This window comes from Haematobia irritans, chromosome 3 (assembly GCF_050003625.1).
Source record: "Haematobia irritans isolate KBUSLIRL chromosome 3, ASM5000362v1, whole genome shotgun sequence".
NCBI lineage: Eukaryota > Metazoa > Arthropoda > Insecta > Diptera > Muscidae > Haematobia > Haematobia irritans.
Window position 1 is genome coordinate 118,536,061 of NC_134399.1, and position 16,890 is coordinate 118,552,950.

The following is a 16,890-nucleotide window of genomic DNA, read 5'->3' on the forward strand; positions in this document are numbered from 1 at the left end:
CTCCAGATTTGACGTCCGGAGCCTCTTGGAGGAGCAAAATTCATCCGATCCGGTTCAAATGTGCAACGTGGTGTTAGTATATGGTTTCGAAAATCCATGCAAAAATTGGTCCACATCGGTTCACAATTATATATAGCCCGCATATAAACCGATCCCCAGATTTGGCTTGCGGAGCCTCAAAGTGAAGCAAATTTCATCTGATCCGGTTGAAATTTGGAACATGGTGTTAGTATATGGTCTCTAACAACCGTGCCAGAATTGGTCTATATCGGTCCATAATTATATATAGCTCCCATAAACCTCCTCCAGATTTGACCTCCGAAGCCTCTTGGAGGAGCAAAATTCATCCGGCCGGTTCAAATTTGGAACGTGGTGTTAGTATATGGCCGCTAACAACCATACCAAAATTGGTCCGTATCGGTCTATAGTTATATATAGTTGATCTCCTATCACACAAAAATTGGTCCATATCGGTTCATAATCATGGTTGCCACTCGAGCCAAAAATAATCTAACAACATTTTATTTCTATAGAAAATTTTGTCAAAATTTTATTTCTATAGAAAATTTTGTCAAAATTTTATTTCTATAGAAAATGTTGTTAAAATTTTATTTCTATAGAAAATTTTGTTAAAATTTTTTTTCTATAGAAAATTTTTTTAAAATTTCATTTCTATAGAAAATTTTGTCAAAATCTTATTATTATAGAAAATTTTGTCAAAATTTTATTTCTATAGAAAATTTTTTATGCGTTTTTTTTGTTTAATTATAACCCGTGTAAACTAATTTACAATTGAGAAGACGATGTTAAGAAATTTTAAGATACCTTGCCATCGGCAAGTGTTACCGCAACCCAAGTAATTCTTTTGTGGATGACAGTCTTTAGTACAAGTTTCCATGCAATCCATGGTGGAGGGTACATAAGATTCGCCCTGGCCGAACTTACGGCCGTATATACTTGTTTTAACTCATTTTTTAATTATGAAAAACTATATTCGAAAAGTTTGTTTTCAATCACGAAATTAATCGAACCAATTAATTTTTAATTGAAATGTCTTCAATCACAGAAATGGTAGTATCAATCACCAAAGTCAATTAAAAAAATAATTGCGTCATTCAATTGTTGTGATAGATTTTGGTTTCAATTAAAAAGTTTCTTCAAGCAATTAAATTTTTAATTGCATTTTTTTTTTCAAATACAATTAAAATTTTAATTGCAAAAATTTTGGTGATATTTTCTCTATGTACAATTAAATCAATTAATTTTGTGATTGAATACAAAAAATATTTTTTCAGTGTAACGTCAATTTAAACATTAATTAATTCAATTTTTATTGACACAATAAATTTTTGTTTTGATTAAAAAACTGTTGAATCAATTAAATTTTTAAGTTAAATTTTATTTTCTTTAATCAAGTAAAACTTTAATTGGAAACATATTGGTGATATTATTTTCTGTATAGTGAAAATAAATAACTTTTTAAATTCCTAAATAATAGTTTTTTTTTTATTTCGTTTATTTTAGGTTTAAGGTGGAATTAAGTTTTTTATAATATTTTTTAAATATTTTAAAACTACACAGCCACAAATAGCATCAATTAAAATTTTAATAGAATTTCCAAACATATTTAATTAAAAATTTAATTTATTTAACTAATTGTTTAATTGGAAAAAAATATATCACAAAAATTAATTGGATCTATTAAATTTTTAATTGTAGTCGATTGATACTATAATTTCTGTGATTGAAGACATTATAATTGAAATTTATTGGATCAATTGCAAAAAATATTTTTTCTGTGCATAAAACGCTTTTTTTTCCAAAAACGAATTTTTATAACATATTTCCCTATAAGAATTGTCTGATATATGTATGCTAATAAGAATCGGTTCGTCTACGAAAACAAGGCAAATAAGGAAAGTTTTTTTTCGAATTTGTTTTTATCTTTTTATTTACTACATAAACTAATATGAAAGTGTCCAAGCAAATATTTGCCCAAAATTAGTGTCAAACTTTTATTCATGACCATTTTTAATATATCGTTATACGATTTTTGGAATACATTCCTACCATGATGTTGTATACCCAATATGAGCTAAAACTGTTTGATCATTTGCCTGTGGCGACGAAATCTTTTTCGATTTCTGACAAATATTCGCTCAGTGTGACTGTACCGTTAGCCCTCCCCAACACCGCTAAAGATTTTTAAATGTTACTTAACTTCCTCTAGCTACGCCAATGTATTTTTATAATAGAGTTTTCACATTTTAAAAGATTTCATATTGATACATATATTTAAGTAACAATATATTAATGTTTATCAAATCAAACATCATCTATATTGAAATGCAAAATAAATAAACAAATTTTTAATGAATTCGTATAATATTGATATTTTTTGTCACTAATAATCTTCATTTGATTTGTTAACAGTAGTCTTAGCTTCACCTATTCACCTCTGTTCATTCTGTTGTTACTCACCTCTCATTTTTTCCAAATACTGTAAATGACTCTTTTTCTCTTTAATGCTATTTGTGCTGTCGTCGTTGTACGAGTACTGAGAGATCATTCAAATTATGTTGTGTACAGTACTTGTGTGCGTATTAATAGAGTTTTCTGTATGGCTGGCGAAAGCAAATGCATGTGGATAGCGAACACACACACGACTTCACAAATGTTTGTGTAGTATATTTGACACCAATTACACATAGCCTTCGATAGCTCAGTTGGTAGAGCGGTGGACTGTAGAAGAAATAAGCTTATAAATAGAAATCCATAGGTCGCTGGTTCAAATCCGGCTCGAAGGATTAATTTTTTTTTATTTATTTGTTTGTTTTTTTTTTCTTTTACGTATTATTTGATATCATTATTTCTATTACGTTGACAATAAAACCAAAGGTCAAAGGCAATAGAAATGGAAAATTGATCGACCAAATGTTGAATTTACTGCGTTCAATACATACATAACCGTTCATTTCTAATTGGATTTTTTTTTATAACAAAAAACAAAAATTATATAAAATTTTGAGTAATTAATAATGAGAAATATTATCCAATTTTTCTATGCAATTATATAAAATTAATTTCTTCTATTTCTTCATTTAATTTGTGGAACAAACAATCGTTAACGACACAATATATATACTCTCTTCTGTCATTTTCCTAAAGTCATTGTCTTCGGTGAAAATCTCCCGAAAATTAGTTTCAACTAAAATCCAGAATTTTTAAAATAAATGTGTGATAGGTGAAAAATTGTTTAAACATTATGCTAATGTAGTTCGATATATCCCCATGAAAAAGTTTTAAAATCAATATACAGTGAAACCTCCCAAACTTGGACACTCTGAAAAACGGGCTCCCCTCAAAAGTGGAGTTAGACGTTTGTTATATTAACACATTAAATTTAATCTGTCATGACTGGGCGCCTTCCAAACGTGGACAAAGTTTAGGTGACCGTGGGTGTCCATTTCACGCAGAGAAGAAATATGATCACCTCAAACATCTTTCAAGAGCAAAATGTTATTTTTGTATGGTGACCATGTAACATGTTTGTCACTAAAATGTTATTTTCTCGTCAAATATAACCTGCTTGCCGAAATCAGATACATGATTTCCGAGAAAATAACATGGTTGCGAAAACCATGTTACATGGTCACCACCCAAAAATAACATTTTGCTCTTGAAACATGTTTGATGTGATCATATTCCTTCTCTGGGTGTTCTGAGAGGTTTCGCTGTGTATCAACACAGCGTTATGGACAATACGTAAACAGATTTTGGGCATCTTGTTTAGATATTTTGAGAGAGTCGGTATCTGAAATGAGCAACTAACAAACTTCAAAGTATTTTCAAACAAATTTCCCTCCAGGATGAGTGGCCCATAAAACAAAATGGACAATATCTCACAGCGGGTCTGCAACAAAGTTTATTTGTTTTTGAGTAGACCTCGGTTTCTACTTTCAGCGGCTTCTACTTCCATCGCACGCTTGCTTGGTAGGTTTTTTTTGACAAAATTTCTATAGAAATAAAATTTTGGTAAAATTTTCTATAGAAATAAAATTTTAACCAAATTTCCTATAGAAACAAAATTTAGAGAAAATTTTCTATAGAAATAAAATTTCGACAAAATTTCCTATATGAATAAAATAAAATTAGACAAATTTTCCTATGGAAATAAAATTTTCACAAAATTTCCTATGGAAACAAAATTTAGAGAAAATTTTCAATGTCATTAAAATTTTGACAAAATTTTCTACAGAAATAAAAGTTTGACAAAATCCTCTCTAAAAATAAAATTTTAACCAAATTTCCTATAGAAACAAAATTAAGAGAAAATTTTCTATGGAAATAAAATTTTGACAACATATCCTATATAAATAAAATGTTGATAAAATTTTCTATAGAAATAAAATTTCGACAAAATTTCCTACAGAAATAAAATTTGGAGGAAATTTTCTGTAGATATAACATTTTGACAAAATTTTCTATAGAAACAAAATTTTGACAAAATTTCCTGTAGAAACAAAATTTAGAGAACATTTTTTTTTGGAAAAATTGCGATTTATTACTGTTTGGTAGATTGGTAGAATTCTTGATGTTTTAGTAGGTTTCGCAAAATATTCCTATACAACCAAGAGGTACACCACAAATGTTCCATAAAAAAAAATTAACAGAAATTTCTATAGAAATAAAAATTTTTACAAAATTTTCCATAAAACTAATGTTTTGGCAAAATTTTCTATAGAAATAAAGTTTTGATAAAATTTTCTATAGAAATAAAATTTGACAAAATTTTCCACGGAAATAAAATTTTCACAAAATTTCCAATAGAAACTAAATTTAGAGAAAGTTTTCTATGGAAATAAAATTTTAACAACATTTCCTATATAAATAAAATGTTGATGAAATTTTCGATAGAAATAAAAATTTTACAAAATTTTCCAAAGAAATAAAAATTATACAAAATTTTCCGTAGAAATTAGAATTAGACAAATTTTTCTATGGAAATAAAATTTTCACAAAATTTCCTATGGAAACAAAATGTAGAGATAATTTTCAATGGAATTAAAATTTTGATAAAATTTGCTATAGAAATAAAATTTTGTCGAAATTTTCTATAGAAATAAAATTTTAACCAAATTTCCTATAGAAACAAAATTTAGAGAAAATTTTCTATAGAAATAAAATTTCGACAAAATTTCCTATATGAATAAAATGTTGATAAAATTTTCTATAGAAATAAAATTTCGACAAAATTTCCTACAGAAATAAAATTTGGAGGAAATTTTCTGTAGATATAACATTTTGACAAAATTTTCTATAGAAACAAAATGTTGACAAAATTTCCTGTAGAAACAAAATTTAGAGAACATTTTTTATGGAAATAAAATGTTTACAACATTTCCTTTATAAAAAAAATGTTGATAAAATTTTCTATAGAAATAAAAATTTAAGAAAAAAATTTCTATAGAAATGAAATTTTGACAAAATTTTCTATAGAAATAAAATTTTGACAAAATTTTCTATAGAAATAAAATTTTGACAAAATTTTCTATAGAAATAAAATTTTGACAAAACTTTCTATAGAAATAAAATTTTGACAAAATTTTCCATATAAATAAAATTTTGAACAAAATTTTCAATAGAAATAAAATTTTGACAAAATTTTCCATATAAATAAAATTTTGACAAAATTTTCTATAGAAATAAACTTTTGAACAAAATTTTCTATAGAAATAACATTTTGAACAAAATTTTCTATAGAAATAAAATTTTAAACAAAATTTCTATAGAATTAAAATTTTGACAAAATCTTCTATAGAAATAAAATATTGACAAAATTTTCTATAGAAATAAATTGTTGACAAAATTTTTTATAGCAACCAAATTTTAATAAATTTTTGTTAAATTCTCATATAGAAATAAAATTTTGACAAAACGTTCTATAGAAATAAAAATTTCTATAGAAATACAATTTTGACAAATTTACCATAGCAATGAAATTTTGATTAATTATTCTATAGTAATAAAATTTTGACAAAATTTTCTATAGAAATAAAATTTTGACAAAAATATCGTTAGAAATAAAATTTTGATGAAATTTTCTATAGAAATAAAGTTTTGACAAATTTTTCGATAGATTTAAAATTTTGACAAAATTTTCTGTAGAACTACAATTTTCTCCAGAAATAAGATTTTGACAAAATTTTCTCCAGAAATAAAAATTTGACAAAATTTTCTATAGAAATAAAATTTCGACTTTTGTAAGATAAGGAAACCTGTTGTTCCTTTTTAGACATTGAAAAATAGATCTCCTCTCCTTTATTCGACTTTTTTTAAAGTACAGTGAAAAAACTAAAATTCTCTAAATTATCTGAGATTTACAGAGAACATGTGGTGAGGTTATGGAATTAATATGGGGTACCCGATGATTTCATATGTGGATGGGGAGGGGGACCTCCCCCTTGCCCTACTTTTTGAAACTTGGAACAAAATTATGCAATTTGCTTGAAATTTTCATTGAATGTTGGGGTTGGCATCTAGACAAAAATCCGCTACATTATATTTCGATATTTGGTCGGGGAGGGGGACCACCCCTTTGCCCGATTTTTTTTTAAGTTCAAACAAAACTAAACTCCCTCGACTGAAATTTTACGGAAAAAATGGGTTATGAAATTTATATCAGGTTCCTGATTTTTTAATAAAAATAAAAGGGCATAGGGAGACATCCGCTTCTCTTAAGTACATACAGAGAAACAATTAAATTTTACCGAGTTACTTGAAATTTAGAGAGGACTGGGGAGAGATCGTAACCTCCGTCAACCGTATTAGTTGATACCTGATTTTGTGATATTTGAATGGAAGAGAGGTCGACCCTTTAGGCTTATAATTTGCTTGACATTTTCTGGGACGTTTACAAAAGATACGCTACATCACTTTTCGACATTTGGTCGGGGAGGAGGTCCTCCTCTAAAGCTGCAAACAAAAAGAAAAATCCTTAAGTTTTCTTGAAATTAACAAAGGCAGTGGAGGAAGGTTATGAACGAAGAGGCAACCTTCCTTGCTTCACACTTGAAGGAAAGTTTCAAGAATTTTCAGGGAAAGTTAGGGGTGCTATTCACTACGGTGTTTGTCGATATTGTATCGGGGAAAGTGACGTCCCTTTAAAACAATAGAGCAAAATTTAAACATCTCCGATCTACTTGAAATTTACAGGGAACGTGGGAGGAGGTGATTAAATTTATACATGATTTTTAAATTAGTATATGATTTTTCGATATCTGTTTGGGGAAGGGGAAAATTTGAATAAACTTTGTCGATTTACTTCGATAGAATTTATAGGGACCATTGAGTAGGTGTGAAATTAATATAGGGTACGTGATAATCCGATATCAGGTCGGAGTTGAGCGAAGGTGGGGAGAGGGTTCCCTTTTTCCGTTTTTTTTTTTTTTTTTAATTGAAAGTAGAGGTTTGCCCATAAAAGGGAACTCGGTACATAATTTTATGATTTTTGCACAGGCTTCTGCCAGACTTCTTTTTAGTACAGAACTTAAATTTACATGAAATTGGCAGCCAATGTAGAGGGTGCATCATTTTCCAACATTTTAGCAAATGTTAATGTGGTAAAATTTTTTACTACTTTTGCTTTTTCCGATTTATTGGATGGGAAACAGTAATTCTTTGTATGTTATTATAATATTTATAGTGCTTAATTTTCAGATATGTTGAGGAGAAGGATACCTTTCCTTGACAAACCACATTTCAAATTCACAAGAAATATAGAAGATGGTCCAACTACTTGAATACAGAACATTATTTAACAAAAATTTTAGGAAAGGGTACACCCTCTCCCCGACATTTTTTAAGACGAAAGGTTTTACATATGCATATCCGCCGTATTTGTACCCATAAACGAATAAGCAAGTAGTCCGATTTGTTTAAAAGAATTCAAATCTTTTCGAATTTGTTTTCAGCACGAAGGATATGGTTGACTAAGTTAACGCAAAATGTTCCTACAAATACGCTTCGGAAGGAGCAGCGAAGCGGGCCGGGTTACGCTAGTTTCCTATATAAATAAAATGTTGATGAAATATTCTATAGAAATAAAAATTTTACAAAAATTTCCATAGAAATAAAAATTATAAAAAATTTTCCGTAGAAATTAGAATTAGACAAATTTTCCTATGGAAATAAAATTTTCACAAAATTTCCTATGGAAACAAAATTTTGAGAAAATTTTCAATGTCATTAAAATTTTGACAAAATTTTCTACAGAAATAAAAGTTTGACAAAATCCTCTCTAAAAATAAAATTTTAACCAAATTTCCTATAGAAACAAAATTTAGAGAAAATTTTCTATGGTAATAAAATTTTGACAACATTTCCTATATAAATAAAATGTTGATAAAATTTTCTATAGAAATAAAATTTCGACAAAATTTCCTACAGAAATAAAATTTGGAGGAAATTTTCTGTAGATATAACATTTTGACAAAATTTTCTATAGAAACAAAATTTTGACAAAATTTCCTGTAGAAACAAAATTTAGAGAACATTTTTTATGAAACAATTGCGATTTATTACTGTTTGGTTGATTGGTAGAATTCTTGATGTTTTAGTAGGTTTCGCAAAATATTCCTATACAACCACCACAAATGTTCCATAAAAAAAATTAACAAAAATTTCTATAGAAATAAAAATTTTTACAAAATTTTCTATAAAAATAAAGTTTTGGCAAAATTTTCTATAGAAATAAAGTTTTGATAAAATTTTCTATAGAAATAAAATTTGACAAAATTTTCCACGGAAATAAAATTTTCACAAAATTTCCAATAGAAACTAAATTTAGAGAAAGTTTTCTATGGAAATAAAATTTTAACAACATTTCCTATATAAATAAAATGTTGATGAAATTTTCGATAGAAATAAAAATTTTACAAAATTTTCCAAAGAAATAAAAATTATACAAAATTTTCCGTAGAAATTAGAATTAGACAAATTTTTCTATGGAAATAAAATTTTCACAAAATTTCCTATGGAAACAAAATGTAGAGAAAATTTTCAATGGAATTAAAATTTTGACAAAATTTTCTATAGAAATAAAATTTTGTCGAAATTTTCTATAGAAATAAAATTTTAACCAAATTTCCTATAGAAACAAAATTTAGAGAAAATTTTCTATAGAAATAAAATTTCGACAAAATTTCCTATATGAATAAAATGTTGATAAAATTTTCTATAGAAATAAAATTTCGACAAAATTTCCTACAGAAATAAAATTTGGAGGAAATTTTCTGTAGATATAACATTTTGACATAATTTTCTATAGAAACAAAATGTTGACAAAATTTCCTGTAGAAACAAAATTTAGAGAACATTTTTTATGGAAATAAAATGTTTACAACATTTCCTTTATAAAAAAAATGTTGATAAAATTTTCTATAGAAATAAAAATTTAAGAAAAAAATTTCTATAGAAATGAAATTTTGACAAAATTTTCTATAGAAATAAAATTTTGACAAAATTTTCTATAGAAATAAAATTTTGACAAAATTTTCTATAGAAATAAAATTTTGACAAAACTTTCTATAGAAATAAAATTTTGACAAAATTTTCCATATAAATAAAATTTTGAACAAAATTTTCAATAGAAATAAAATTTTGACAAAATTTTCCATATAAATAAAATTTTGACAAAATTTTCTATAGAAATAAACTTTTGAACAAAATTTTCTATAGAAATAACATTTTGAACAAAATTTTCTATAGAAATAAAATTTTAAACAAAATTTCTATAGAATTAAAATTTTGACAAAATCTTCTATAGAAATAAAATATTGACAAAATTTTCTATAGAAATAAATTGTTGACAAAATTTTTTATAGCAACCAAATTTTAATAAATTTTTGTTAAATTCTCATATAAAAATAAAATTTTGACAAAACGTTCTATAGAAATAAAAATTCCTGTAGAAATACAATTTTGACAAATTTACCATAGCAATGAAATTTTGATTAATTATTCTATAGTAATAAAATTTTGACAAAATTTTCTATAAAATTAAAATTTTGACAAAAATATCTTTAGAAATAAAATTTTGATGAAATTTTCTATAGAAATAAAGTTTTGACAAATTTTTCGATAGATTTAAAATTTTGACAAAATTTTCTGTAGAACTACAATTTTCGCCAGAAATAAAATTTTGACAAAATTTTCTCCAGAAATAAAAATTTGACAAAATTTTCTATAGAAATAAAATTTCGACTTTTGTAAGATAAGGAAACCTGTTGTTTCTTTTTAGACATTGAAAAATAGATCAATCTTTATATATTATAAATAACAATGGATAAATAATTCCTGATGCTATGGCTTTATAATTTTTGTTGTTGAAATTTTTGCACCCTATTTATGTTTGACTTTTGTAAAAAAGAAAAATATTGGCAATAATAATTTTTGCACTCATCTTGTTTGCAATAACTTCCAATGCCAATAAACGGGTGTAGTTGATTCAAGAAAAAATTACTTTTCAATTCCATCAAATATTTATTCGGTTGTCTATGTTTAAACATAAAGCTAACAAACACCATCGTATATACACACACAAACAAGATAACTGGAAAAATGTTTTTAATATTTGCTGTTATCAATCTATATTGCCCTTATAGCATAGTCTACTCAAGTGATTTGGGATTTTGAAATTTTTCTTCAACCTTTATCCTTTGAAATTAGATCTCTCTTAAATCTGTATTTTTCGTTTTTTTGTGCACTTAAAGCGACTCTTCCACATATGACTGTATCTGTGTGTGTTTGTTTTTTTATGCGTTCCGTGTGAATGTTTTATAAAATTAACGAAATAAAATTTTGTTGTTAAAAAAGTTTTGATTTTGTTCCCTTTAGTACTTGTTCATCCTCAAGTGATGGAACAAATCAAAAGGATCAAGTTTTCCTATAACAAATACAAAATAACATGAAAAACAAAAAAATAAATTCAAAAACCCCCAATAGAGAATGATGTACAAATAACACGCTACTCATGTATATCAGGGATGGAAAATGCAGTACTATAGTACTTTTTTCAATACTTTTTCACCCCGGTCAGTACCGTAGTACCCCCGCGAATGATTTAGTACCTTTTGTGTAGACATTTTTGAGTCGATATCAGATTTATGGTACAATAGCTTTGACAAAATATATTTTGAGAAAGTCTTTATCAACCTTATTTGCTAATAGTCTTTTACAAATATGGCAAAACAGACATGTTCATGTGGGAAGAAAATCTCGATTTTGTAAAAGACATAGTCAAAAATAGGATTTTATTGAACTTCAAGAATGTTATAGTCGAAAAAAGAATGCGAGTCTATATTATCGATTTTTTATTTCAGTAGAAAATGTTGTCAAAATTTTATTTCTATATAGAATTTTTGCAAAATTTTATTTTTATAGAAAATTTTGTCAACATTTTATTTCAATTGAAAATTTGTAAAGAACACTGGTCCGTGTTTGAAAACACCCTCATATAGAGGCGTCTGTCCTAAGCAAAACTAGTCATATGACAGGGACATTGGGAGTCTACGGTGCTAGCAGGAGCAGTCGGTCGGGGGGTTCGTGTCCCTGCCATATAAGAGCGTTCATCAACAATACAATAATAATTTTTTAAAGACTCCCGTTGCAACAAAATCAAGCATAATCGAAACAACTATATGAATTTTTATTTACTAAAGAAAATTTAATATCATGAAAAGCCCTATTTATGATGTGTGACGTGTGTGTAATGCTTTTACTCGGTAGTTTATGGGATCCTCTGATGTTAATTGAGGATCCAGTCTCAGTACCCTCCCTTCCAATTGTTCTACGACATTTTAAATTTCCTGTAGAACCCCCTATCGAGACCGATAAACGCTGACCTACTTACTTTCCAACATCATTTTACAGGAAAACCCTTTTATTTATTTAAAATACCATGATAATATATTTTAGATTATTCAATGCATTGATATAATTATGTATTATTAACTAGAAAACAAAATTAGAATTCACTATTATGATATCTAATAAAATATATATCGTGCAATATGCAATTCTTTACTTATTAAACTGTATATAGTATTTCTTTTAATGAACAGAGTATAAGTCCCCATTTACAGAAGGGTGCAATTTTATGAATGAATCAATGCAAAAGTAAGAATAAAAATTAAGGAAACAAAAAAAAAACTTGAAAATTATCGATCAGTAGGTATGTATGTATATCGGTATTTTCATTCATAAAAAAACGTAATTCAGAATAAGTGTTATAATAAAGTGAAATACTGAAAAAAAAGAGAGAAAGAAAGAAAAAAACTTACCAACATCTGAAGTAGCGGAATAGGCCTTTTCTGCTGCTGGGATGTTTATATGGAGATCGTGGATGGTAAGAAGAAGAATAAATTTACATATTCCCTTTCAATTTTTGTTTTCTTTACACATTGCACTTCATATTAATTCAATTTCCATTTCATTCAAGTTTACTAATATTTTGCTTTACTTAGCTCTTTCCAACACAAAAACAACATAAGAAAAATATAACTTATAGTAAAATCATTATCATTGTTTTTCTGGTATTACAAAAAAAAGTTTTTCACACCAATTCGGAAATTAGATTACCATTCACAAATTAAATTTTTTTATTTTTTTTATTTTTCATAACTATAACGAAATCCAAACTATCGTGATTATCACTTATAAAGAACACCGACGTCTTCTAACAGACATTAAGAACTGAGATGTCAAAGCAAAAAAAAAATTATGAATGGTAATCCATAAATAACAACAGTTAATCTGCTCTCATATGTACTCTCTATTACATTAACAGTGTTATCGACTGTTAATGAACCAATGATAATGATCAAATATTTTAACATACGAATTTCATGATTATAGATCGAAAGTTAATTAAGTTAACATTGGCTTAAATAAATATAATTTATATCTCTTTCAAAAAAAAATTAAGGCGTGGACAAAAATGAGTATAGAATGCTGGCGAATTATAAAAATTTAGAAATTATGTTGAAACGCAAATAGTAATATAATTTTAGGTCAATGTTTAGGTGACATTTATGAATCCGAGTAGGGATTTTTGGGATTTAGCCAACAGAATTGACAATCTGACCTGTCAATTCTGTTGGCTACTATGGTTGACCACGTTGACAGTCCACCAAGTGCAATACGTCTAAGAGTAAATTTTCTTTTTCCAACAGGGCTTGCCTTCGGTGTAAAATGGCTGGTTCAGGAAAAGCTGATCTCCAAATTTTGGCTTATTTCCAATGATTTTTTTGGACAATGCCGTAGAGTTATCCTGAGTTATTTAGCTCATCAACAGTATAACAAACTTTGGTTCCAGGCAAGTGGCGTATAGGGCGTTTGATACTATCCCTGTGGATATTATTCGCCCGAGATATCAGTGACATCCACTTCCCTGTGGAAGATTTCTCGGTTTAGAACGTTTTTGAGAAAATTCCAATCAAAAATTATTACCTTTTAAGATTAACAAAATCAGGTCCAATTTCAAAGAAAAAGTTATGAAATAATTGAAATTTCAATTAACTGGTTGGTACAACCGAAATCTTCAACACTTTAAAATTATTTTTCTTTTCTCAATAAATACTTTCCGGTTAATTTTCTTAAAAAAAAAATGCACGTGGAAATAAGTTAATTTTATACTTTTAAAATCTCTTAAGGCCGATGCGTATTGGATGGCAGTCGAATCAAATAGAGCGAGCCAGTCCACGTTGGTTTTCTAGGAAACTTTAACTATTTGACAAGTCCATATCGAAATGAAACGATTACTGTAGTACAGCACGTTAATAGCGTTGTTGCCAGGCAAGAGTGTAGGGCAAGTTAGTGAATGAAAGAAAAAGCTCTTTTATGCGTTTGCTTTGTTTACACTGTCGACATTTTTACGGTGGAGGTGTTTTTGTTTTCGATTATGAAATTAATTAAAAATTGATTACCACAAAATTCTGCCGTAATGGGTTTTTTATTTAGATTGAAAAATTTGTTGGATAAATCAAATTTTAATGGCAAATTGTTCCAAAACTCAATTACGATTTTAACTGAAAAATATCTTTTCATGTATGTAAAAAAAAAAAATCCATATCTATGACAATTGTAGCATAAAAGATGGGAAAAGTCTATTACAAATTTTGTACAAATTTTATTTCTATAGGAAATTTATGCAAAATTTTATTTCTATAGAAAAAATTTTGCAACATTTTTTTCTTTTCTTTTTTTTCTTTTGCAAAATTTTATTTCTATAGAAAATTTTTGCAAAATTTTATTTATATAGAAAATTTTGTCAAAATTTTATTTTCTTTAAAATTTAGTCTCTTGACAATAATTTTCCAGTGAAATTTTTGTTGAAATTTAGTAAAAAGTACCTTTCCGCTCAAAAAATACCTTTTTTGTACTTTCTTAAAAATTGTATTTTCCATCCCTGATGTATATGGTAATGCGATGATGCCAGATCTAACGTCCCAACATCATGAGCGTATAAAGGAAAAAGTCTGAAATTTCAAGGTAGTATTCCATTCAGATGGAAACAGTGTTGTCCTTATTGGTGCTTTTCCCAAAATTTTTCGTAGATAGTTACGAAATTTCTTAGTTGGGGACTTGGTGGGGAATTTCCATAAATTTGGGATTTTGGTGGAGAATTTCCATAAATTTGGGTAATTTTGTGGGGATTTCTTCGATCGAAACGGGTCGGTATACTAAATCGGGTTTATATTAAATCCTTTTTTACCCACCACCATAGAATGGTGATGGGGGTTAAAATAATAATAATATTATATAGGTTGGTTAATAAGTCCCCAGTCTAACAAAGAAAAACACATTTTTATACCCTTCACCACTACTGTGGTACAGGGTATAATAAGTTTGTGCATTTGTATGTAACGCCAAGAAGGAGTAATCATAGACCATCCTTTTAGTATACGGATCGGATTAGAATTAAATTCTGAGTCGATTTAGCGATGTCCGTCTGTCTGTCTGTCTGTTGATGTATTTTTGTGTGCAAAGTACAGCTCTTAGTTTTAGTCCGATTGTCCTAAAATTTGGTATAGGGTCCTGTTTCGGCTCAAAGACTCAAAAGCTGCCATATATTTTTTTCACCGATCTGGTCATAATTGGCGTGTATATCAACCGATCTTCCTCAAATTCCGTACATTCGAATATTTTATGAGTCTCGAAAAACTTGCAAAATATCAGCTAAATCGGTTCAGATTTAGATATAGCTCCCATATATAGCTTTCGCCCGATTACACTCATTTGCCCACAGAGGCCAATTTTTTGCGCCGATTTAGTTAAAATTTTGCATATGGAGTAGAATTAGCATTGTAGCTATGTGTGCCAAATTTGGTTGAAATCGGTTCAGATTTGGATATATTGCCCATATATCTTTCGCCCGATTTACACTCATATGACCACAGAGGCCAATTTTTAACTCCGATTTAGTTGAAATTTTTCACAGGGAGTAGAATTAGCATTGTAACTATGCGTGCCAAATTTGGTTGAAATTGGTTCAGGTTTGGATATATCTCCCATATATATAGCTTTCTCCTGATTTACACTCATATGACCACAGAGGCCAATTTTGTGCTCCGATATAGTTGAAATTTTGCACAGGGAGTAGAATTAGCATTGTAGCTATGCGTGCCAAATTTGGTTAAAATCGGTTCAGATTTAGATATATCTCCCATATATAGCTTTCGCCCGATTTACACTCATATGACCACAGAGGCCAATAGCTATGCGTGCCAAATTTGGTTGAAATCGGTTCAGATTTAGATATATCTCCCATATATAGCTTTCGCCCGATGTACACTCATATGACCACAGAGGCCAATTTATAACTCCGATTTAGTTGAAATTTTTCACAGAGACTAGAATTAGCATTGTTGCTATGCGTGCCAAATTTGGTTGAAATCGGTTCGGATTTAGATATAGCTCCCATATATATGTTTTTCTGATTTCGACAAAAATTGTCAAAATACCAACATTTTCCTTGTAAAATCGCCGCTGCTTAGTCCAAAAGTTGTAAAAATGACTCTAATTTTCCTAAACTTCTAATACATATATATCGAGCGATAAATCATAAATAAACTTTTGCGAAGTTTCCTTAAAATTGCTTCAGATTTAAATGCTTCACATATTTTTTTACTAATATTGTGTTCCACCCTAGTGCATTAGCCGACTTAAATTTTGAGTCTATAGATTTGTAGTAGTCTATCAAATTCTGTCCAGATCGAGTGATATTTAAATGTATGTATTTGAGACAAACCTTTATATATAGCCCCCAACACATTTGACGGATGTGATATGGTATCGAAAATTTAGATCTACAAAGTGGTGCAGGGTATAATATAGTCGGCCCCGCCCGACTTTAGACTTTCCTTACTTGTTTTTGTCAAAATTCGTTTTTATTATTCAACATAGTTCCCTTCAAGAGCGATACAACAATTATAACGACCTTCCAATTTTTTGATACCATTTTTGTAGTACTCCTTCGGTTTTGCCTCAAAATAAGCCTCAGTTTCGGCGATCACCTCTTCATTGCAGCCAAAAATTTTCCTGCGAGCATCCTTTTGAGGTCTGAGAACAAGAAAAAGTCGCTGAGGGCCAGATCTGGAGAATACGGTGGGTGGGGAAGCAATTCGAAGCCCAATTCATGAATTTTTGCCATCGTTCTCAATGACTTGTGGCACGGTGCGTTGTCTTGGTGGAACAACACTTTTTTCTTCTTCATATGGGGCCGTTTTGCCGCGATTTCGACCTACAAACGCTCCAATAACGCCATATAATAGTCACTGTTGATGATTTTTCTCTTCTCAAGATAATCGATAAAAATTATTCCATGCGCAT

The 16,890-nt window shown here is 28.4% G+C and overlaps 1 protein-coding gene and 1 non-coding gene across 4 annotated transcripts in view; both read left to right on the forward strand.

Annotated features, from left to right (window-relative positions):
- The window catches only part of LOC142228747 (uncharacterized), a 650,828-nt gene that overhangs the window by 163,917 nt on the left and 470,021 nt on the right, over positions 1-16,890 (forward strand). The gene's annotated exons all lie outside the window — the stretch shown is intronic.
- Positions 2,712-2,807, forward strand: TRNAY-GUA (transfer RNA tyrosine (anticodon GUA)). The gene is made up of 2 exons: positions 2,712-2,748; positions 2,772-2,807. It is a non-coding gene; the product is annotated as a tRNA-Tyr (tRNA).